Below are 26124 nucleotides of genomic sequence, written 5' to 3' on the forward strand. Positions count from 1 at the left end.
AAATGAGCAAATACTTACTGTAGAACCTGTATACAGCATGTTGCTGTAGATCTGCAAAGCATCATGGTCTTTTTTCAACTGCGGGTAAATTCTACAGTATTTTTTTTTCCCTGTGAATCACAATACAGCAATTTCTAGAAGATTTTTTTTCAGCCAAGGAAAGCTACGAGATTTCCCACTTTCATCTGAATTTTTACTTCAGAAAGGTAACATAATTTATTTCCAAAGTTTACTCTTGTAAAGTCACCTGTTTGTTCAACTTTAAGAGTGCAATGAGAGAGAAAAGAGTAATGAGCAGCACACTTCGTAGTAAACTCGTCTCATGTTGTGTGTGCATTTTATAATTTTATTACCACAAATATATATTTCTGTATGATTTTGATATATTTTCTAGTCTGGCAACATTTGATAACGTCATTAGTTTATAGAAGGATAGCATTGTTAAATAAAAATTAAATTGGAATTGTGTATGTGATCTCTTTTGGTGCAGATACGTCACATAATATGTTCACTTTTTTTTTCCTGTCACCACTTGCGCGTGAGGGAGTGAACCAAGCCTGCCGACTCTCGACGGTCTCGAGCTGAAAGAAAACGCAGCTGAGGTACGTTAGGCCTAAGACTTAACCTATTTTTCATAGTGATTCATCATGATTTTTCTGAACGTAAACCCCCAGAAACGAGATTGGTGAAATGCTATTCAAACTTGTGGGAGCATGGCATGGGCTGTAGGCTACTGTATTAAGATTTGTCTTATCCGGCAACATTACATTTTTAACGTCTTTAATTTGATCAAAGTCTAACGTTAGCATTGTGAAATGACATTCATTTAAAATGGTGTAATTTTTTGTATTTATTGGCGCGGTAGCCGTTTAATAATCTCTCGTTTTTTTCTCTTGCTTGCTGTTGCCGCCTGAGGAATCAGACATTGTAGTTAAGCGGGCCGAGAAAACGCAGCTTGAGGTAGTATCTGTTAAGCTACGTTACTTAACATATTTTTAATAATTTCATGATTTTTCTGAACTTCATTGCCTTCAAGCTGCAGAAACTATAACGTTAGATTGTTAATAGCCTTTTGAAGTGCCATTCCCGACTTTTGGGAGCATATATTGTATTAATATTTGTCTTATCTGGCGAAATTACATTTATAACGTCTTTTATTTGATTAATTCAAAGGTCCAGATTAGCAGACGAACTGGGAAGGTGGTCCAAAAAAAAAACCGAGTGCCTCAATCCACACGTGGCATCATTCATCAGGGACTTCATTGAGTATGACTGGCAGAACAACTAATACCAGGTGAGACTTTTAATTGTTACCTTGAATACCTTGGAATAACTGGAAGCCAGTTTGGGTGGGTAGTTGGTGGTTGAAAGTCAGGGGTGGCCCGCAACTTGTCTATTAAAGGGATAGTTCACTTTAAAATTTACTCTCAAGTTGTTTCAAACCTGTATGAATTTATTTCTTCTGCTGACCTCAAAAGAGGATATTTTGAAGAATGTCAGTAACCAAACAGTTAACTGGAGCCAGTGACTTCCATAGTAGGGAGGAAAAAAATACTATGGAAGTCACTGGCTCCAGTTATCTGTTTGGTTACTGACATTCTTCAAAATATATTCTTTTGTGTTCAGCAGAAGAAAGAAATTCATACAGGTTCGAAACAACTTGAGGTTGAGTATATGATAATAGCATTTTCATTTTAAAGTGAACTATCCCTTTAGGCCTGCCAAGCATCATTTTCAAATCATGCAGTTTTACAGCGTCAACACAAGGTGATTCAACAACACTGACATGAAAAACAGGAGGAACATTGTGTGACAACACCAGCCAGTTAGAATACTTTTCCATTCACTGTTGTATCACTAACTGTAAACATGGGATTGTGGCAGAAATGTGGGATATTCATGTACAATTTTATAATATTATTCATGTAGACAGTTATTAAATATTAAAGTAATGGCAAATGACAGAAACCAATACTGTCTAATAAGAGTCGAGTTGCAACTCCATAAGAATATAAGAATCCATAAGAATTGTGTTAACGAAAATAAATTTACATTTTACATCTTTATTCAAGCTATAAAAAATATCAGCCCCGGGGATGCTACTCCACAAACCACCAACAAAGCATATAAAAAATACTAAAATTTATTTAAAACTTTTATGTATATGTCATCAACCCATCTGTCTTGCTTTAAACTTTTACATTAATAATGAATTTCTTCCTCTACAGGGTAGAAGACTCCAGCCCAGGAAGTCCAGGTCAAGTTTTAAAAGAATAATAGCTATGAAAAAAACAAAAAACAAATTCAGGTTTGAAATCCTGCTGTTTTTAAAGGGATAGTTCACCCAAAAATGAAAATTGTGTCATCATTTACTCACCCTCAACCTGTATACATTTTTTTCTTCTGCTGAACACAAAGAAAGATATTTTGAAAAATGTCGGTAACCAGACAGTTGATGGGTCCCATTGACTTCCATAGTATTTTTTTTTCCTACTATGGAAGTCAATGGGGTTCATCAACTGTCTGGTTACCGACATTCTTCAAAATATCTTTCTTTGTGTTCAGCAGAAGAAAGAAATTCATACAAGTTGAGGGGGAGTAAAGGATGACACAATTTAAATTTTTGGGTGAACTATCCCTTTAAATCGTTTAATTTTTATAGATTTGTAATTTTACCCAAAAATTTGAATACATATTGATTGTTTTGTTTGCTCAGAAAAGTGTTGAAATGAAATGAATTATTCACAGATAAATGTTAACTTATTGAAAAAAATGTATGTTCAGAAAATATATAGGTTTGAAATCCTGCTGTTTTTAAATCATAAAATTTTTATACATTTGTAATTTTATCCAAACATTTGAATAAATATTGATTGTTTTGTTTGTTCAGAAAAGTTTTTTGTATGTTCAGAAAAGTGATGAAATTAAATGTTCACAGAAAAATTGTAACATTGAAAAAAATTATGCTATACTATTTTTATTTTATGAATTTTTTTAATTAAAAGTGAGAAAATAAATGGCATTTGTGACTGTCTTTATTTTACAGTACACAAAATTAATGCAGTAATCCCCATTACAGTAGTAGTTATGAAATACAGTACTGTGATTATTACTGTAAAAAAATGTACAGTAATTTTAAAGTTACTGCGATTACATTTACAGTAAGAATACTGTGAAATGAAATACAGCAACTTACTAGCTAATTGCTGCCAGCAAGTTGCTGTATTTTTCACAGCATTCTTTTTACAGTGTTGGCTTAAAATGTACATTTTCAAATCTTATTAATGGCAGCAATTCACACATAGATTAAGGTACATCTAAACAGTGATTTCCAATAATAAAATCCAAATGTCAAAAAATGGCGTTTATCGCGTTTTGCAACCAAACTCTTCATGTATATTTAGCTCAAATGAATGAATTAATGAATTCATAGGGAATTTTGAGAGTCTATTTTACAGCCGAGCAAATGACTCTTCCAGCGTTCATTTGAACGGGCCGTAAATATCAACTCTGCAGCGGATATTAATATCCGAACAATAGTGAAACACTATTTAACAGCCAGGTAACTTAGATCGGCAGTTCAAGACATTAAATTGATAAGCACATAACACAAGAACAGTTATCATTGAATACAAACGGAACTTTATTGATTACTCTAACACATCAAACTAATATCTAACATAAACACACGCACTCGCACATTCACACGTTGCAGAAAGGAAGAAGATGAGGAAAGAATAAGTTCTAAGAGAGAGAAATTATGAAATCCTAAGCAATTATGCATTTATGAAACATGACCTGAAGAAACCAGGCTGGATGGAAGTCTTGTGGGCGTTGTTTGAATTTGGAGCGCGCTGTTAGAAACTCGTTGTTGAGAGACTTTTGCGGCAAAACTTAACAGAACCCGAGACTTAACGGAAATAAAATAAACTTTAAGTAAAAGAAAGGAAAGTGAGAGAAAAGCAGATGGCCTGAATGAAATCGTTGTTAACCCATTTTCTCTGATGTTGGTCTGTCACGATCGTCAGATCGTCTCCTGGGAGCTCTCCGTTCAGAACTCACTCTAGTCATACTGCTAGGACTTAGCTCATCTCTGAACTGCGAACAGGCCGCGAACCAGCTCGAACCGAACTGGAACTGAACTTGAGCTGACTTGAACCGAACTCTGAACTGTACAGAACTCTGAACTCTGAACTGAACTCTTCGTTCGTGTTCTGAGATTAAACTCAAATATTTGCCCATACCTGGATGGGTTCTGGCCAATTAGGCTTCAGGGGTGACTGTGTCTCCACCCCTCCCACAAAATTGGGTTATCTATAGAATTTAGTTTCCTGCTCTTAAGCAGAGAGTAAATTTAGACCTAATTTCTTACTATAAGGACATGATCAATTCTATAAAGATTTCATTCAGCTCATCTGTTGGATTATACCCATACGAACACACCGGTATCAAACACAATGCCTTTTCATCCACTCATTCAATAGTTACATAATTGCATGAATTGTGAGTAATATACATGCCTAATAGTCACGTGTATCAGTTGTAAACACACTAACAAGCTATGTCGAAGGCTATTTGAATGAAAGTCCAATAATCAGTTATTTGATGCACTCCATAAGCTAACAGTTTCTGTGAGCTTGCTTGGAGTTTTAGCTGTGTCACGTGGAGTTCTTTTACCGCTCATTGAAAAGACAGAGGTCTGGTTGTTTCTTTGTCTTGTGACACAACGAGTCCTTTGTCCTCTTTAACTGAGTTTGGTCATGAGTCCATAGGAAGTCAGTTATCCACAACTAGTAGCTCCGGGCAGAATCGAGCCCCCATCTCTCTCGTGATCGATGGTCGATTTCCTGGGGTCTGGAGCTGAATTGGGCTTTGTGAAAAGGATGTTAATTTGATCGAATCATTTGGAAGATTAATTCATCTATATGTCTGCGGCCATAATTGCTACACTAAAACTCCCAAAAGTTTGAATGCGTTTGATCATGTGGACATTATGCTAATTACATGCAAGAACAGGAGAAGTGGCTGTAGGACCCGCCCAAGACAATATCTTATTAGCTGAGACACATTCAAGGATGGACCAGGTGGATATGCTTATAACCGAATGACAAGCGGTTTGGCTTTGCTTTTTGCCTTGGTTTTGCAGTGACTTTTGTTCTTGCTTTGATTCGTGCTGACCTTACCATCATCCCGCCTGCACGTTATCTGCTCTTTGAGCCACCAAGAGCTCTTTCAACACTCATCAACTCTCCCATCTGAGCTGTTTGAATCTTGCAGAAGAAAACTTCTTAAAGCCTGTGCATCCAGCACGCTCACCGAGATGCAGAGAAGACTCCGTTGCATAGCAACACGCTACCCAGGAACTGGCAAACAAGGCTCCACCTTGCAAAGCCAACCATCCATTCAACTGTATTGACTGCACTATTAACACAGACTGCCATTCCTCAGAGTGCTTTATTGATCTTGCTCAGTTTACAAGCAACATAAAGAAACACAGCTATACGGCGCCCTCTGTTGGTTAACTGATACAATAGTCAGTATCAGTACATCTCCCTTTTTTTAAACTATAACTTAAATTAGGTCTGTAAACTTTAACAGCACTTACTCTTAATAACATAAAAACAAATAGATTCAACACAATCTTGCAGCATATTTCTAGCATTAGCTGCACAAAACTTTGTTGCATATAACTATGCAAATACAAATCAAATCAAATCAAATCACTTTATTGTCACACAGCCATGTACACAAGTGCAACAGCAGGTGAAATTCTTGGTGCAGTTCCGAGCAACATAGCAGTCATGACATGTACAACATTTAAAGCAGCATCAGATTACACATCTGATGCGCCCACAATTACTCACAGCACAGTAAAACACTACAATAAATAATTTACACAATGTGAGTGTAGTTCTCACAGCTTTAACCAATATACACATACTTACAATATACATATACTTTAAACAATATACACTAAACATACATTAAACAGTATACATTAAGCTATAATAATAATAATATACAATGTACAGTATCCATTATTATTCACAGTAGAGATCCAATGTACAATAGGTGCTATATGATAAATGATAAATAATAAATTATAATAAATGTGTATATAATGTGTGTGTATCTACAGTGGGTTGTGCTGAGTGATATTCTGTCCAGTGTGTGTTATGATCCTGATGGGTCAAGAGTTAAGGAGTCTGATTGTTTGTGGGAAGAAGCTGTTCTGGAGTCGGCTGGTGCGTGTTCTGATGCTGCGGTACCGTCTGCCTGATGGCAGCAGTGAGAGCAGCCCATGGCTCGGGTGGCTAGAGTCTCTGATGATCCTCTGAGCTCTCTTCACACATCGCCTGGCGTAAATGTCCTGGAGGGAGGGAAGCTCACCTCCGATGATGCAGCTGGCCGTGCGCACTACCCTCTGCAGGGCTTTGCGGCTGCGGGCGGTACTGTTGCCGTACCAGGTGGTGATGCAGCCAGTCAGCAGGCTCTCTATGGTGCTGCTGTAGAACCGTGTGAGGATGTGGCGGCTCATTCCAAACCTCCTCAGCCGTCGCAGAAAGAAAAGGCGCTGATGAGCCTTCTTCACAACGGCCTCGGAGTGGACGGACCATGAGAGTTCCTCTGTGATGTGGACACCGAGGAACTTGAAGCTGCTGACTCTCTCCACCGGTGCTCCATCGATGGTGATGGGGCGGTGTTCTCTCTCATTCCTCCTGAAGTCGACCACCAGCTCCTTGGTCTTGCTGACGTTGAGGGAGAGGTTGTGCTCCTGACACCACCGTGTCAGAGTGTGCACCTCCTCTCTGTAGGCCGTTTCATCATTGTCAGTGATGAGACCTACCACCGTCGTATCGTCAGCAAACTTGATGATGGTGTTGGAGCTGTGGGTTGCCACACAGTCATGTGTGTACAAGGAGTACAGGAGTGGGCTGAGAACACAGCCCTGAGGGGCTCCAGTGTTGAGAGTCAGTGGTGAGGAGATGTTACTGCCCATTCTGACCACCTGGCGTCTGTTTGACAGGAAGTCCAGGATCCAGCTGCATAACAGGCTGTTTAAGCCGAGAGCCCGGAGTTTCATGTCAAGTATGGAGGGCACAATGGTGTTGAATGCTGAGCTGTAGTCTACAAACAGCATTCTCACATATGTGTTCCTCTTTTCCAGGTGGGAGAGAGCAGTGTGAATTGTTGATGAAATGGCATCATCAGTGGAGCGGTTTTTGCGGTATGCAAACTGCAGTGGGTCCAGTGAGGGGGGGAGAACAGAGCAGATGTGGTCTCTGACTAGTCTCTCAAAGCATTTGCTGATGATGGGGGTCAGAGCAACAGGACGCCAGTCGTTTAAGCAGAGTGTTTTTGACTGCTTAGGTACAGGAACAATGGTGGACGTTTTGAAGCATGTGGGGACCACAGACAGGGAGAGGGACAGGTTGAAAATGTCCGTGAAAACTCCAGCCAGTTGGCGCGCGCACGCTCTGATGACGCGGCCGGGAATCCCGTCTGGACCCGCAGCTTTACGGACGTTCACCCGCCGGAAGGATCGGGTTACATCCGCTTCAGATACGGAGAGTGCACTAACCTCTGTATCTTCAGCCACGAGCTCTCTCTCCGCGAGGGCGGTGTTTGTTCCCTCAAAGCGAGCATAAAAGGTGTTGAGCTCGTCCGGGAGAGAGGCAGCGGTGTTCACGGTGGAGTTTGAGTTCCTTTTATAGTCTGTGATGATGTTAATTCCCCGCCACATGCTTCTGGAGTCGGTGGTGTTGAACTGTCCTTCAATCTTGTCCCTGTACTGGCGTTTTGCTGCTTTGATTGTTTTCCGGAGGGCATAACTTGCTTGTTTATGCTCCTCCGCATTACCGGAGTTAAAGGTGAGGGACCGCGCATTGAGTGCCGCGCGAACATCCACATTTAGCCACGGCTTCTGGTTTGGGTACAGCCGAATTGTTTTGGTCGGAACAACGTCATCTACGCACTTCCTGATGAAACACGTTACGCTATCAGCGTAGACCTCGATGTCGTCATCAGAGGCCGACCGGAACATCTCCCAGTCCGCGTGATCAAAACAGTCAAAATACTCAGTAAATACTAAGTAAACATTTATTTCAAACCAAACTTAACACTCTTCAATCAGTCTTTTAGGTTTCATTGCGTGACGACGTGGTCTTCCCTGACCCATCTCAGTGGAAGGTGAGTTTTCTGTGATATTTTCAGTGACAGCTGTAGAGCTTGGTGAGTTTTCCTCTACTCGTGTTTGCTCAGTTAGTCCATCATTGATAACTTCGTCTGTACTTTCAATACAGGTGTCTGGCACTTTCAGAAGATGACGACGATTTCTTCGCAGTGTGTTACCATACTCAGTAAGTACCTCGTAGGATCTTGGTGTTGTCTCTTTGATGACCTTCGCTACAGGTCCCCATTTTCCATCACATCTGACACGTACCGTATCCTTTTGTTCCAGTGGACATAACTGCTTGGCATTCCTGTCATAGGCTCTGCTTTGGCTGTTTATCTTTGAATAATCTCCATGTCTCTTTTGAAGCAGGTGTTCTGCTGAGGGTAGCCGTGTTCTCAGCTTCCTATTCATGAGAATTTCACCTGGAGACCGTCCACATTCAAGAGGGGATGCTCTGTAGTTTAGCAGTGCTAAATAAGGATCCTCTCCAGTCTCAGCAGCTTTCTTCAGCAGCCGCTTCACTATCTGAACTCCTTTTTCAGCCAAGCCGTTTGACTGGGGGTACAGTGGACTTGATGTTACATGTTTAAACCCATAAGTCTCTGCAAAGTCTCTGTAGTCCTGACTGCTGAACTGTGGTCCGTTGTCACTCACCACAGTCACCGGAATTCCATGTCTTGCGAAAATGGCTTTAGTGTGTTTTATCACCTGCTGTGCTGTTGTATTAGACAGCATCGCCAGCTCTGGATAGTTTGACTTGTAGTCCATGATGACAAGGTAGTCCCTCCCTGCCAGATGAAATAAGTCTGTTCCGACTTTTCTCCATGGTTCCTCAGGTTTACTGTGGGCCATTAGGGGTTCCTTTGGTTGCTGGTACCTGTGCCGCTGACATGTCTCGCAGCACTGCACCAGTGCTTCAATGTCCCTATTCATGTGTGGCCAATACATCAAAACTCTTGCACGTCTCTTGCATTTTTCAATGCCTAAGTGTCCCTCATGCGTGAGTTTTGCCATTTGTGAGCGCATGGAGGTAGGTATGACAATCCGTTTCCCTCTCAGGAGCACACCATGCACAACTGACAGCTCGTCTTTAAAGCTCTGATATGGATTTGTCAACCTCTGATCTCCTGGCAGGTGGATTTTGTCGATTACCGCTTGTAGCTCACGGTCGTCTGCTGTTGCTTTAGCAATCTCTCTCCATTTATCCTCAGACACTGGTAGGTGTTTTTGTATGCAGTCTACATGAACCTGTACATCATGTTCCGTGTTACTTGATCCTGTATGGCTCAAAGATGCTCTGCTGAGTGCATCTGCCATTACCAGGTGCTTCCCTGGAGTGAACTCACATGTCAAACTGTACTTCTGGAGACGGAGCATTAACCGTTGGATGCGAGGAGGAGCATCTCCTAGTGCCTTTGTTGAGATCGCAATCAGTGGTTTATGATCCGTTTCTAGTACCACTTCTCTTCCATAAATATATTCATGGAACTTTTCACATCCAAAAACTGCTCCTAATATCTCTTTCTCTATTTGGGCATAGTTTCTTTCCGCCTCAGTCATCGTTCGTGATGCATATGCCACTGGAAACCATGCCAAGTCATGTTTTTGAAGCAGAACTGCTCCAAGTCCATCCTTTGAAGCATCAGTAGATACTTTCACTGGAAGATCAGGATCAAAGAATTTCAGCACTGATTCTTTAACTAGGCTGTTCTTGAGCATGTCCCATTCAGTCACATGTTCATGCTCCCATCGCCACTCGGTTCCACTTTCCAGCAAACTGCGCAATGCCTTTGTGTTAGCCGACAGATTTGGAATAAATCGTCCCACATAGTTGACTAAGCCTAATGCTCGTTGCAATGAGCGGTAAAAGAACTCCACGTGACACAGCTAAAACTCCAAGCAAGCTCACAGAAACTGTTAGCTTATGGAGTGCATCAAATAACTGATTATTGGACTTTCATTCAAATAGCCTTCGACATAGCTTGTTAGTGTGTTTACAACTGATGCACGTGACTATTAGGCATGTATATTACTCACATTGGTCTGGCTGTATTCCTTCAGCAGACAGTCTGTCTCCCAGGTAAGTAATATCTCTCACCCCAAACTGACACTTTTGTTTATTCAGTTTCAGTCCTGTTTGTCGTGCTCGTGCCATCACCTTTCTCAGTCGCTCATCATGTTCTGCCCTTGTAGCACCCCATATGACTACATCATCCAGGAAGACTCCCACACCTTCCATGCCATCGAACATTTGTTGTATAGTCCTGTGGAAAACCTCTGGAGCTGAGGCTATTCCAAAAGGCATTCGTAGGAAACAATGTCTACCAAAGGGAGTGTTAAATGTGCACAATGCTGCACTTTCCTCATCCAATTTAACTTGGTAGAACCCTGATGATGCATCAAGCTTGGAAAAGAATTGTGCTCCAGTCATTGCGCTTGTGATGTCTGATTTAGTTGGCAACTTAAAGTGCTCTCTTTTTATCCATTTATTGAGATCTCTTGGATCGATGCACAGTCTCAGATCACCGTTCTTTTTTTCCACAATGACGAGAGAATTCACCCAGTCAGTAGGTTCTTCTACTTTTTTCACTATCCCTTTGTCTATCAAGGATTTCAATTCTTTTCTCAGTCTTTCTTTCAGGGCTAATGGCACTTTCCTTGCTGCATGGATAACTGGTTCAGCATTTTCTTTCAGCCGTATTTTGTACTGATTAGGTAGGCATCCGATACCCTGGAATACATCCTTGTACTCTCTCACTATCTCAGTGGTAGAATCTGCACATATGTCCATCTGCTTGCTATGTGCTGCGCCCCTAGTGGTCACTAGAGCGCTATCAATGACATGAACTCTCTTTATAAGCCGAAGTCCTTCACTTGCTTTCAGTCCTAAAATCGGCTGTCTATCCTCTTCAACTAGAACAAACAGTGCGTTTATGGTGCGCCCTTCTCCTGAAAGACTCGCCCTGAAAACACCCATAAATGGGATCGGCTGATCATTAAATGCCCTTAAGTCCAATTTCTTGGGTCTCACTTTTGGCTTAATGTTCATCTTGTTATAGTATTTTCTCGGCAGGACATTTACTTGTGCACCTGTGTCGATTTTCATTGGCACTGTTACACCATCCACTATCAAAGGTGCTATCCATTCATCATTATTACCATCCTTATTAGTCAGAATTGCTGCTTCGACATACAGTGGTTCTCCATCCTCACTGTCACTTTCTTCTTGTTTCTGTCCGACGACATGTACTCTTTTCTTTGTTAAACAGGACTTGGCAAAATGATTTTTTCCTCCACACTTTCTACATTCTTTGCCATAAGCTGGACATTCTCTTGGAGCATGTTTACTTCCACATCTATCACAGTCTCTGCCCTGTGGTTTCCATTTGGATTTCTGTGGCTGTCGTTTATCAAATCTCCTTTTGTGTTTTTGCACCGTATCCACAGCGGCAGTTTCACTTTCGTTTTCAAACGACTTCAATTGTATCTTCGTACTTTCTGCAGCCTGACAAATACCAATTGCTTTCTCAATGGTAAGTTCTGTTTCTTTTAACAACAGCATCCTTACTCTCTTGTCCTGCACTCCTATTACAATCTGATCCCTGATCATGGAGTCGCAGTGTGCCGAAATTGCAGGATTGACTCTTGAGGCGCAAATCTGTCACATACTGTTCTATTGATTCAGTCTCTTTTTGAATTCTGTTTCTGAAGACATACCGTTCATATGTTTCGTTCTTTCTCGGCGTGCAGTAATCCTCAAACTTGCTCAGTACCGCGGGCAGCGTGTCTCTTTCTTCATCCGAAAAGACGAACGTGTTGTATACATCCAGCGCAGCCCGTCCAGCTACAGTTAGCAACAGAGCTATCTTTCGTCGATCGTTTCCTTCGTCGAGTCCTATAGCTAACAAATAAAGCTCAAAACTTTGCCTAAAGGCTTTCCAGTTAGCGTGGACATTACCCGTCAACTTCAGCTCGTCCGGTGGGCGTATATTATTCATTACACTCATGTTTTACGAGTTTACTCCTGGTACCATGTATTGACTGCACTATTAACACAGACTGCCATTCCTCAGAGTGCTTTATTGATCTTGCTCAGTTTACAAGCAACATAAAGAAACACAGATATACGGCGCCCTCTGTTGGTTAACTGATACAATAGTCAGTATCAGTACAATTCAACAACTGAATGTTGTCCCTCTAAACTCAACATCAACTGACCGCCAGCCAATCAGCGCGCAGAGATCCCTTCAGCAACCTCGCCACGAAAAGGAATCCACAATGACAGGAGCATCCAAACACAAGTACACAATTTGTCTTCATTCTGGCTGAACTGTTGCAAATCTGGAGCAAATGAACTAAGGTTGAATTGCTAGTATATTGATTCTCTCAAGAAATAGTGTTTAATGCTAGACATTTGGGATTCCATTCCTCCTCCGTTACATCACATTTCCCTGTCACTGTATGAATGAATATGTGTGTGTATGTGTTTTCGTTAGATTAGTTTGTGTGTATTAGAGCAATTCAATAAAGTACTGTTCATTTTTTTCACATATACAAGTGTCTTGTGCTGTGTGCTTAAAAGTTACAATATTCAATATTCGATTTTGTTACCTTGCTCATAAATAATGATGTAAGAGTGGACTCCTGCAGATGGTTCAATCTGCAGGGTTGCCAGAAGACTAAAGAAACGTAATCAGAAAGATGGAAGAAAACTGTACATTTCTCGTCTATTTCCACCCACTGCAACTTATACCAACGACGGAGATAAGCGCAGTTACAATAGCAAAATATGTGGGAGAGCGTTGCTATAAGGTGACTATATTGTATTGCAATAGGGAGCACTTCAAAGTCAATACTAAATCAAAACTAGTAAGCACAGTAATGGTAATAGAAAGGATTTAATGACAAAATCTGGTTATGGTTACACTTAAAATAGTTTCAAAATGAATGAATGAGATGATAAACTTATACCATTAATCGTACACAGCATGAATAAAATGTTACCTGAGGGATAGAGAAAGGGAAGAGAGAGAGAGAGAGAGAGAGAGAGAGAGCAAGAAAGAGTGGAGAGAGAGAGAGAGAGAGAGAGAGAGAGAGAGAGAGAGAGAGAGAGAGAGAGAGAGAGAGAGAGAGAAGAAGAGAAGCCCCCCAATGACATTCGGACGTGCGAGCCCAACTATCGTTTGTTTGCCGGATGTTATAGTCATGGCCGAAGCAGCACAGAAAAATAAGAAAGCTAAGGTTTTGTCGGAGGAAAGCAAAAAGAGGAAACGAGAAAGTGATCGGATTAAAGGCAGGACGAGGATCAACATTGGGCCAGCGTTTGCTCGTTGGCATGAGCTGAAGGAGGAGGAGGGGTGCCCGACCGATGCTGACTTGGCTGTCAATAGTAAGATAAATACAAGTAAATACATAAGACGTACAAAATCATATTTTAGGATACCTAACATGTCTGTGATATTTGTTTATTTGTCTTGCCTCAAGCTATAATGCAAATCGATTTTTCAAATTTGCAGATTCATCTATGGTAGCTTGATATTATAATATTGACAATATATGGTTATTACCTTCAAACATTGAATTGAAGTATCATATAGATTCTGTAAAACGGTAACCAATAGACTAGGCTACTATAATGACGCTAGCTTGTAAACGTGAGCATCGCGATCATTTGGCGTTTGAAAAAATAAAACCCATGAAATTATATTCATATGACATGCTGAAACATATGCCACTGTACCTGGGATGAAGACATTTCACACGCGACGCAAGCAGAACACCTGCATGTGAACTCCTGCTGCAGTGTTCAGGGCTATCATAGTTGTCATGTCAACAAATGCACGTGCGATGCATCCCCTGATGTAGGATGACAGAGTTTACGACAGTAGTAGAGGACAATACTGTTTCCTAACTGTAGGGGGACCCCGAGAGCAAAACCTACCTAGTGCTGCTTTAAGCAACAAGAGCACATTTCCATGAAGGATGCCGTCTGCAATGATTTATCAAAATTAATCAGGCACTGAGCTCGCTGGTTGTAGGCCTATATCAGTCGTCCAAGTTCCAATTCTTTGAGTGATGAATGCTACTACCCCCTGCTGGTGTGGACAGATATTCCTCTCATGCAGTGCAGATGTGTGTGCTTGTTGGCTGTAGTCTTGTGGTAAACCTTCATCAGTGCAAGTTGACTTTTAATAATCTTTAATCAAAATGTGAAGATGGCTTCCCTTCAGGAATGGTGTTCCTTCTCTGATGCGTCAGTTGACCACTTGGGTCAAACATCCTTAATAGCTCCCCTGCAACACACAAACAGCTGTGGGCTAGAGATGAGAGATGAAGATTTCCTCTTCAAATATCCTCTTCCCTTGGAAATGCATAACAATACTAAAGAAACATTGGTGACAACCTCCAGTTCACACAGATTTAGCAACGTCACCAATAACAGCTGCTGGTTTTAATGCAACAAGCGTAATGCTGATACCGCTGATATAGGTATGCATATGTAAGAATTGCATAAATTCAGAATTACCAGAGCAAATTATATATTTCGCTGACACGGAAGTCAAGAGAAATCAACCATTCCATCCAGTGAAGTGGTTCGTATCATAGCGTCACTTGACAATGACGTCACCCTTGTACGTCATCCTTATACGTCATCCCTATACTTGGTTGACGGTTTAACTCCTGTAGAACCAAGAAAGTACCCTTTTCTCTTTCTTTCTCCCAAATACCCTCAACTGATGCTGATAGAATGGTTAATCCATTCTGACATTAGCAGCAATTGTTGAGCACTATAGATCCAATCTTATGAGGGAAGCATCATCCCAAGCTAACACCCCTAGTGGCAACAAAATCTGATACAACAAGCATGTTGTAATCACAGAACTAATTTTAAAACTAGTGGTAGTCTGGTCAGGGAAAAATACACCCTGCAGCAACAGTAGCAACTAGATAGCCTTTAGAATGTGCATGTGCATTTAGCTTTAAGAACAAGTGTGTTTCCAATAGCAATTATAGCTTTAAGAACAAGTGTTTCCAATACCAACTACAGCTTTACGAACAAGCATGTTTCCAATAGCAATTATAGCTTTAAGAACAAGCGTTTCCAATACCAACTCCAGCTTAAAGAACAAGCGTGTTTCTCATAGCGCTGTAGATTTAAGAACATATATGCAACAAGAACAAGCTTATAGAATAAGAATAAGCTTATAAAGCTTAAAGAACAAATGTGAACACATGCTTCAAATAGCAACTATAGCTTTAATAACAAGTGATGAACTGACTTAACTGAACGATGATGGTTTCCTATTGTCTTTTTTAGAGCTGTGTTACAGCAGAAATGATTCCATTTGCACCATCTATCACCACAAGCTGCTTAAATCCATGCTGTATAAAGCGCCATACCTGAATTAAAGGATTAGTTCACTTTAAAATGAAAAATAGCCCATGACTTAATCAACCTCAAGCCATCTTAGGTCTATGTGTCTTTCTTCTTTCAGACGAATACAATCAGAGTTATATTTATAAACACCCTGACGCTTCCAAGCTTTATAATGGCAGTGAATTGCAACCATCAATTATAAACTCAAAAAAGTGAATGCATCCATTATAAAAGTGCTCCACATGGCTCCAGGGGGTTAATAAAGGCCTTCTGAAGCAAAGCGATTTTGTGTTTGTGTAAGAAAAATATTGATATTTAACAAGTTACAAATAAAATTCTAGCTTCCGGCCAAACGGCCATTCACAGTCTACTTACACATCAATCGAAACTTACGCAACTTGTGACATCGGAAATAGTTTAGCATAATATATCAATACGTCGCATTACTCGCATAAGTTGCGCTTTAGACTTAAGTCGAATCCGTAAAAGGCTTCTTTGCCAGCCACCACCAGGGTTTTTGATCATTTTCACAAAAATGTAATGGCCCATAGAATATTTTGTTGTATGAATATCTGAGCATGCAATATATCAAAAGATAGAGTGGACCCTCTGCTTTTAAACAAAAACATTTATTCTAGCTTAAATATCTAAATATGGGTAAGTTTCATAAAAAAGCAACATTTTGAACAAAAAGCTGAGAAAATCACGTTTTTGTCAAAGACTACATCCAGATCAGATTCAGAGCGATGATCAAACAAGGATGGAGTAGAATGAGTCCATCAACCCCCCCAGTGCATTTCCATAGATGCACTGGTCGGTTAGAAGGGAGACCTTATATTCAATCCTGGTGGAAACAGGAAGCCAGTGAAGTGAATGGAGAATGGGTGTGGTGTGATGTGATCGTATTTTCAAACTCTCATCAGGATCCTTGCAGCACTATTCTGAACATACTGCAGTCTCTGCAAGCTTTTGTTAGGGATCCCGATAAGAAGTGCGTTACAGTAATCCAGATGATATATATAACCACAACTAAAGTGAAGCCATGAGTGTGGTCATGCTTCATTTCAAATCTGAGGCTATGTCCAAAACTATGAATTTTATGAAACATTTTCTAAGACCATGTGAAGTGAGTTTTTAGAGAAAGTGCTATCAAATATGTTGTTGGCCTCCAAACACCCATTTGCAGTCTTTTGTCTAATGTTTGGCAAGGAGAACAGCTCAATTAATGCTACAATGTCTTAAAACAATCGTTTTACACCTCTGAGTGTATGAGACTTAATCCTCATTATTATTTTATCATTATACTTTTGTTTTTATGCAGCCATTATAGCCTTTATGCTGGCATGATTGCTTGCCCATTAAAAGCACTTTACAGAAATCCATGTATTATCTGAAGTCTTTCTATAAAAAAACTAAAAAAAAACTAAAAGCACATCCTTGGAACCTTATGTGTAACAAAATAGATCGTGAAATAGATATAGCTCCTGGTCCAACATGTGCATTAGAGCTACAGTTAGCATTAGGCTACATAACACAATTTAACAGATTAAAATTACACTTTCACTCAAAACTGCACTTTAGACCACCATCGAGTGTTTGTATTAGCTTTCTTCCGCGATCTAATGGGGATTTCATTCACATGATGATGTTAAAACATGTTATATATAGCATTGATATGGAGCTCATTGTTACACCTGCTTAGCATTTATAATGTAAACATCCATTATTGACATAAAATAGCCAAAATCACATGAAAAATCACACAAAAACCTTATGCAATAGTTACTGTGTGTTTATTGCTTCTCAGTTCAAGTGTAGAAATGTAGAATTGGTTTTGTTCTTCACTGAGCACAGGACGAGGAAGTGTACACAGACGAGCGTCATGCAGAGGGCAGGATTGAGTCATGTAAGATGATTGACAGCTCCAGAGGAGGAATGAGTGCATGTTGACTCATATCTGACGCAAATCAGGAAGAGGAGAGACAGAGCTCGCTATGTACACTGTTTCAGCTTTTCAGATCGTATAATGGGAAATGAATAGAAATGGTATTCTGTATGGCGAAATATTTTGCAAACATGTTATAATAAATCAATATTTCTCCAAATATGCACACTTTTGAACTAAGAGCCCAAGCAAACGCTGTTCATTGCAGCTGTGTGGACACATTGAACCGCAGCAGACGAGAGAGAATTCATTTGCGTGTGATATTTGATTCAAAGTATCTTACATTACAGATCGATTATTTTGCTCTCCTGATATAAATTAAGAGATTAATATCACTGCAACCCAGTTTTATCATAAACAGTGTTCAAATATCAAAACTGGAGTCTTTAATCTGTCTAATGATACTGAGTTTGTCCAGATAAAATAAGACTGTGATGTTTTAACGATCAGTGAATGTTGAACAACAGTAATCTGGGCCTGTCGGCAATCCTTGACACTAATTCACTGGTTGAGCCACTGCTCTGTTTCTCTGTGTGCAGTGGCTAGGCTTCCTCTCAGTGTGAGAGTAGTTCAGAGGCCACCGCTCATTCCTACTGGTATGGAGCGCAATACTAGGCGGGTGGGCGTGCTCCCAGACTAAGAGTAGGTTTGATGCCACCGCTTGGTTTGGTTTCTAATCAGCTTTTAGGCCTTTTTGGGCTGTTAGCCACCTCATGGTAAAGTAGTTTGTCTCCTCTCTATCAAAAGCATTGGAGAGTGTGTAAATTAGAGACTAACGCTTGAGCTTCAGTTTAGGGCTGGGCGATAAATTGATTTTATCGATTAACTGGAATGTGTAGTTTACGTCGATTTGTTTGAATGAAAATCGGTTTTCTTTTTAACATCCGCCGACACGCCCCTCTGGCCTCCCGTAGTTCTGAATGGGCTCAGCCCGCCCCCCGCGCGTTTGCCAGAGATACACAAACAACACGGACAGTGTCATCTTACAACATAAAGTGTCACTCGTAATTGGCTCGGGTTTTCGGCGTCAGTCGCAGAACAAACAATACCCCGCTGCAAAGTGTGTTTGAAGTCTGAACCGTGCTAACGTTACTTGTTTGAGCTGCATGGACGTTAATAGACTAAGCTCACGTTAGTAGCTAAGCTCACACATGGGCCGATCTCGTGACACCGTTACTATACAGCGCTGGGAGATCCAGTTAGAAAGAGTTTGAATTAGAGGTCTTCACGGGTCCAAAAATTAGTACCCGAACCCGAAGAGACCCGTAATGTGCTAAACAGAACCGACCCGGACCCGTCTATTATTTCAAAAGCTGGACCCGGACCCGTGCAGATCCGAGAAATGCCAAAAATGTAGTACCCGGAACCGACCTGGACCCGTCTATTATTTAAAAGCTGGAACCAAACCCGGCGTGAAGACACAGACCCAACTGGACCCGATTGTCACATTTTCCATAATAAACTGATATTAACAAGTCAATAAACAAGTTGCGAAAAATATAACTTTTTGTCTTACCTACAACGTTAGCCTTCGTCTCCCTTCCTTGTAAAGTTACTTGATTGTGATGCATTACATCCTTGCCAAAAAGTTAAATCCATGTTATTTCTCTCTTGTTATTCCAAGCATTCACTCATCATTTCAGCTTTAAAAGTCCACTTTATGTCACGGTGACGGATGACAAATGCGTCTTTGCAGATTTGCATTTCGACTCTAGTTAACTCGCATAACGTTAATAACTTTGACTGTTTTTTGAATTATAATTTTTTTGAACTTTTGCCTTTTTGAACTATAATAACGATTGCTCGTTCGGTGGCCGCTGACGTCAGCATTATTTATTTGCTATCATCTCTGTGAACCGAGTCTGTTCACCAAAACTTTAAGATTAAATAAGACGGTTCATTCATATTATTATTAAAGTCAATCACAGCGGAAGCTCGGGTTGCCATAGAAACATGACACGCGCTTGAGACTGCACATGCGCGTCAGCTGGAGCAACCTGAAATATTAGCTTTTTTACGCAATTTGAACGTCATAGAAAACATTTATGTGACAGTTCACCTGAGATTGTGTTGCTGATTTGAAATATATTATTTAAATATAAGTTCAAATCAAACTTCAACAGTGCGTCACACGTAGGCTAATACACTTGACAGCACTTACTTTTTTCTCATGTTTGTCCACAATATGCATGAAGGATGCCCAGACAGAAGATGTGCCCGTGGGTTTAACTTCTTTATATTCGTTGTTTTTTAGCTTTTTCGCACATCACTCATGAAGGTAACCATTATTACCGTGCGCTTGCAACGTCTGAGAGCGAGCGCAAGCGAGAGAGAGAGATTGCTCGTGTTTTTCTTCTTTCTTTTTTTTAAAACTTATTTCCCGGCTCACACTTTTCTTATCCTAACCCCAGCTGCTCCCGACGAGCTGGATGGCGCCTTGCATGGCTGACACCGCCGTCGGTGTGTGAATGAGTGTGTGAATGGGTGAATGTGAGGCAAAATGTAAAGCGCTTTGGATGGCCGTAGGTCTGTTAAAAGCGCTATATAAATGCAGTCCATTTACCATTTACCATTTAATTTTACAAGTTGCAAGTTACAAAAAACACACAAGAAGTGCTGACTGACTCTGATCACGGGCAGGTGTACACACAATGTTAAACAGACCCGGGAGCCGAAGTAATAGATTAGGACCCGGCCCGGACCCGGCTGATCATTTAAAATATAGACCCGAACCCGTACGGGTCCCGGGTCGGGTACACAGGTCTCGGGGGCTCCGTAAAGACCTCTAGTTTGAATGCACCACAGTATTAATAACATCGCTACTGCAAGATCTAGTGGAAGCGTTCGGCGCAGAATTCTGTTATAAACCACAGATATCAGATCAAACAGAGCTGATGTGGAAACAACATGAGAGAAGATCAGGGGTTTCAGTCACAAATCACCAACATTCACCATGATTTACTGTAGTAACACCACGTGGATTTAACGTTGTTGTTATTATTCATCTCAGGGTTAGTACAACATTTTGAGATTGAAATTCCAGCACTTTAAGGGTTTTTAAAGTGCTTCACACTTTTTCCAGCACTTCAAAGCTCTAAATAATATCCAATTTTAATTTGTAATGTTTTGATTTGTAAAACTAAAAGTTTAAAGGGGTATTGCATTGTGGAAGAAATAGTATTTTTTTAAATAATTCCTTTAATAATCACTGAAGCTGTTGGTCAGTTCAGTGTGAGACTATAAAAGAACAATGTTAACCTATGTTTAATAAGAGCAGAATATTTACATTTTCCATATACTTTTTTGAACATTAGCTACTGTTGTTAATAAAACATAATTTTATCTGCATATCAATTCATAAACCTTTGATATGTATATTGTATATTGCAAAATATATGGTTCCCATCTATACTGTGGAATAGCCGGAGTTTATTCACATGCTGAAAGTTTTGGTCCCCAGATATGTGCTACCAAGCCGCAAATATTTTACATAAACAATATGAAGTTAAAACTTGTTATCTGGAGATTTTTTAAGTAGGAGGGGGAAAAAAAATCGATTTAAATCATAAATTGGATTTTTTGTGAAAAAATCTGGGATTTTTTTTTTTAGGTCATATCGCCCAGCCCTACTTCAGTTAGATCTTATGTCCGGCCCACAGGGCTGTGGACATTGTTCTGCCTGAGTGCCTCCTCTCATGCCTCCTCTCTTGAGGCTGCTGCTCCTCCGAGCCTCAGGTAAAGATCTATGCTTGCAGGCTGGCCCTCAACAGGGCCACCTCGTAGCTGGCCTAGGTTACTATAATCGAATTACTATATATGGGTTGGTGGAGGCGCTTTGCTAAAGTATTGCCGCTTCTGGCCCTTCACTATGTGAATGTGGGTTTTTAGCATCCCTAATGTCAGCCTCTTCTCATGGTAAGAGTCATTCGACCAAGGCCTGCCCCCTTTCTGCACTCTGGGGTGAGATGAGTAATGCAGGTAGGTGCAGAGGCAGAATTTGATAGCGACCTAGCAGTGGTCGTGGGGTTAGGCCGTCTTTCGCTTCACGAAGAGACTTCGGGTTTGCTTGACTCTGCCTCCCTGAGCTAGCCTCATGGACGTAGGTCGCCAGGTACATCTAGAGCCACTGGCAGGCCTTCACCCTGTGAATTTCAGGGTCATGTGGTTAGTACTCCCCTGCTAAAGCATGCTATATTTGAGTACTCCAATTTCAGCTCTGTGTCATTCTGCTCCCACCATTATGGCTTGGGTCGAGCAGGAATTTGTAACCTTCATTTCATGCTGGTTCTGGAAGTATGCTCCCTTGAAGCCAGAGCATTGCCATGAGCTGATGCCCATGCACACAAATGGTAGGCCACTGAATCCGGGGCCTCCATTGAGGCAGGGTGGTGTAAGTTGTACTCCCCTTGCTTAAAGGGTTGTAAAGCACTACGCTGAGTATTGCTCTCCAGCATACCTGTCTCTGAGAAACGGTCTGAGTTGGTTACTGCCGGTTTTGCAGTCCCTCTGTCTGGATGCCTTACCTAGAGGCAAGTGTCCAGAGGCTCTGTTTCTGAACACACAGGGTTGGCGGACTGAAGTGTCCATTATGAGTGACACCAGGTCGGTCCTCCCTGGTGGCATTCGGTGAATATGTTCCTGAGTAGTGATTGGCTGGGGCTCCCTCGGGTTCCCTAACCACATTCCCTTAAAGGGACCCCATCTGTTGAAGTGTTTGGTTCCAGGCCTTTGAGCGGCCTGGGCAGGACTTCATGTAGTGTATGAAGATTTCCGCTTGAGGCTTATAGCTTGGGCTATGGCTGTAGGGAATGCTGTCACTAACAGCGCAGTGTGACCTGAGGGAGAGTGGTTCAGGCATTTAATTTTGAATTTGCTTGTTCTGACAGTTGTCACTGCCAGTGGGCATGCACTCCCCTCAGCATGGCGGCGTGGGTATATCGTTCCCCAAAACGCTCTAGGACGCAGTGTGAGTTCCCTTTTGAAAGGTTACAGGGTTTCGGGGAATAATTAATTCAAATGGTATGAATATTCAAGAGTCTATGAATATGATTTGCTTGTTGTACAGAAAAATATTAACGTATAACGGAACCTTTAATCATTTTAAAGTAACCTTTGTCCAAATTGATTTCTTCATCAATTATCAATCTTACAAACCTTAAGAAACATTGATCTGTTTGATCAGGACAAATAATATTTCTTATGTTTGCACAATTTGTATTACTGAAGTAGTAACACAGGAAAATCAAGCTTAAATAGGTAGCTAAAATCTTACGTTTCATTGACTTCGATATTTGTGAGCAAAACAATACGGATTCAATTTAATGCAATTATTGGGTTTTAATAAAACAACTACAGAATACAAAGCTACGAGTCACACGGGGGTAAATATGCATATATATGTAGGAGAAAACAAACGATATGGTACAAACAAGGAAAAATCAAACTTAACAAATAAAATCAAAAGGAAAAGAATGATGGAAAGAGAGAATCAACGAGGGAGAGAGAGAGAGAGAGAGAGAGAGAGAGAGAAAGAGAGAAAGAGTGACAGCTTCAAAGCACCTTCACCAGAGCCCTCAAGAAATTCATAATTTCGTGAATTAGGAATAATTCAGACAAACTTTTACAAGCAGTTTAAATGCGAAATAGAATACTTGCATTAGGCTTTCTCGTGTAAGTGTCTGAGTTCGAATCGTCGGGGAAGTTCGCTAAGGAGTTGCGTGTCCGGGAGAATTTCTTTGAAGTTTGGGGAAGTCGCTCCAGAAGTTTGCCGGTTGCTCTCTCGTGGCTAGGATGCCAAAGGGATCCTTCTCTCAGGGGGGCGAAGGCCGGGATGGTCTTCCTCGTCGTGGCGGAGTGCAAGGAGTTAATGATAGATGGAATGGCCGACGCCCAGAGAGTTGGAAGGATCCAATCAGTCCGGGGAGAGAGAAGGCGCGAGTGTTCCATTGTTCTGGATACCCCTCCTCTGGGTTAATCAATAGGGTGGTAAATTTTAAGCCTCTATTTCTTAGAAAGCAGGTACTTCTGTAATAATGCATCTTGTTGTAATTTGTGAACGAGATTCGGCGCAGTCGAGTCTCTGCGATAACAGAGATACCAAGAACTGTCATTCTGCGACGTGAGTGTACAGATATACAAGATTATGGTAAATGGTAAATGGACTGCATTTATATAGCGCTTTTAACAAACCAATGGCCTTCCAAAGCGCTTTACATATTGCCTCACATTCACCCATTCACACACCGACGGCGGTGTCAGCCATGCAAGGCGCCATCCAGCTCGTCGGGAGTGGCTGGGGTTAGGTGTCTTGCTCATGGACACCTCGACACTTGGTCAGGTGGAACCGGGGATCGAACCACCAACCTTCCGGTTTGTAGACAACCTACATGAACCACTGAGCCACTGCCGCCCACATTATCACAGTTACTGGCATACAGGATTTGATTTACATACAGTAAACATCCTAGTTATTCTAATACATCGTATAAAGACATTAAATCAACAAATGATATATATTTGAACATTATTGAGACAAGTTTTGGTCCACATGGTTCAAATAACGCGTGTGTGTGTGTGTGTGTGTGTGTGTGTGTGTGTGTGTGTGTGTGTGTGTGTGTGTGTGTGTGTGTGTGTGTGTGTGTGTGTGTGTGTGTGTGTGTGTGTGTGTGTGTGTGTGTGTGTGTGTAAACATTTCAGCGTTCACCGCTATGTATGTGTGTGTTTGGGGACGTGAAGTCATGTGGATGTCTCGGGGCTATACCATTCAATGCTCCATTCTCTTGCGGAGACATTGGGGCTCCTTGGGTTGTTAATTAACTTTAGCCCTATCACACACAAAGCTCTTTGTTTATGGCTGATTTGATTAGGGTAGTGAGATGGTGTGAGATGGTGGTCCAGTGGGTTAAACCATGGAACTGAAATGCAGAAGGTTGCTGGTTCAATCCCAGCGGTCACCACCAGTGTGTCCTTGAGCAAGGCCCTTTACTCCATGTTGCTCCAGGGGGATCCAGGGGGATTGTCCCTGTAAGTCGCTTTGGATAAAAGCGTCTGCCAAATGCATAAATGTAAATGTAAAGGTTGATCATTTCGGCCAAAAGTCTGATTGAATCAGGGCATTGTTGCTACATAAGTTATGAGTGAAACCTGAGACGTTTTGATATATATGATGTTTAATGTTGATGATCACATTATTTTACATATGCATCTGCTTACATACGATCGCTTGTTTTTTTGCAGCATATTCATCTGTGTTTTCATCAGGAGATTCTGTACTCATTCAGAAGATGTGAAATAGCGCCCCCTAGCGAATAAAAGTATAATAGCGAATAAAAGAAAATTCTGTGTTTGGCGGGGAAGCGTTTTCTCACAAATAACGGAAAATTCTGTGTTTGGCTGGGGCAGAGTTAACCTCTTAACCGGATTGAGGGCGCATTCGCCCTCAAGCTTTATTTGTTTAAATTAGCTCAAATGACTGTCAGATGTAAGTAATTACCATGACAATCTATACATCATTTAAAATATCTAAGAGTCAAGCTTCCATTTTTTACCTCTGTTTTATTCTGAAAGTCTTATAGTGACAGTAATTTGTTAATATGTGTCAGGAGTTATGAATATGAAAACCGCGTCGGTACCGCTTGATTGTAATTTGAGCCTCAGCTGCTTTCATTCATAAAAAAACTCCTCTATTCTCCTCACGAAGACTCACGACAAATCAACATCCCTCAGGGCTTTTAGTTCAAAAGGTTGCTGTTGATATGGGTAAAATATTTTTTGTCAGTACTTGGCTAATATTATGTGCTGCAATATTATATACATAATGCTTCAATGTGTATATTATATAATGTACTGACTGCGGCTTTGTAAATTTAAATTAGGAATGGGCAACTCTGGGCCTTTTCACTGCATGAAAACTGGAATTTTCGACCCCGTAAACGCCTGTATACTCCCGGAAATCTCCCTAATTTTCGGCAGTTTTCGACAATTTAGAGGCAGCGAACGTCGCGTTCGTCTGTGCCACAAATTGTCGTAAACGAACCATGACGTAGGTGGAGAGCCCCCCGCTGAGAGAGCCCGCGGAGGTGCGACGCCTCTAATTTGCATATGAATAGCAGCGAAACCAGAGAGTCAACGGCCAGACTTGAATTTACTCACTCACTATTGGCTGAAGCCACTACATTTAAAAAAGAAAAATCCCTCGTGATTGGTTGGCAGATCACTGCAAACCAATCATTATTGGTCCCCCTGGCTCATTATAAATGTAAACCCCAATAATAATAATAAATATATAATTTATGTTGTAATAATTTGTTTTATATTAATGTTATTGTGAAGTATTCATACCATCAAGGAATATATGGGAAAATTATACGGACCGTGCCGTTTATTCAAACAAGGGGCTTCATTTATAAGCATACAGCTGTTCATTCAAAGAAAGGGCTTAATTTATAAAACACAGCGGTTTACTCAAAGAAAGAGCTGTATTGTTAAACACACAACTATGTACAGTGCAGCAGTAATGTCTCGTAATGTAATGTAAAGTTCGTCGAGCTCCAGGCTGCGAGAGGGCGGTGGCCGCACAATCCATCCAGACACCCCGTCAACAAAGCGTCTTCCTCGTCAAACATG

The 26124-nt window shown here is 41.0% G+C and overlaps 1 protein-coding gene across 1 annotated transcript in view; it reads right to left on the reverse strand.

Moving 5' to 3' along the window:
• The window catches only part of cyp2k17 (cytochrome P450, family 2, subfamily K, polypeptide17), a gene marked incomplete at both ends in the record, with an annotated part of 87301 nt that overhangs the window by 18329 nt on the left and 42848 nt on the right, over positions 1-26124 (reverse strand). The gene's annotated exons all lie outside the window — the stretch shown is intronic.

The sequence above is a fragment of the Gobio gobio genome, assembly GCF_949357685.1.
Source record: "Gobio gobio genome assembly, chromosome: 1".
NCBI lineage: Eukaryota > Metazoa > Chordata > Actinopteri > Cypriniformes > Gobionidae > Gobio > Gobio gobio.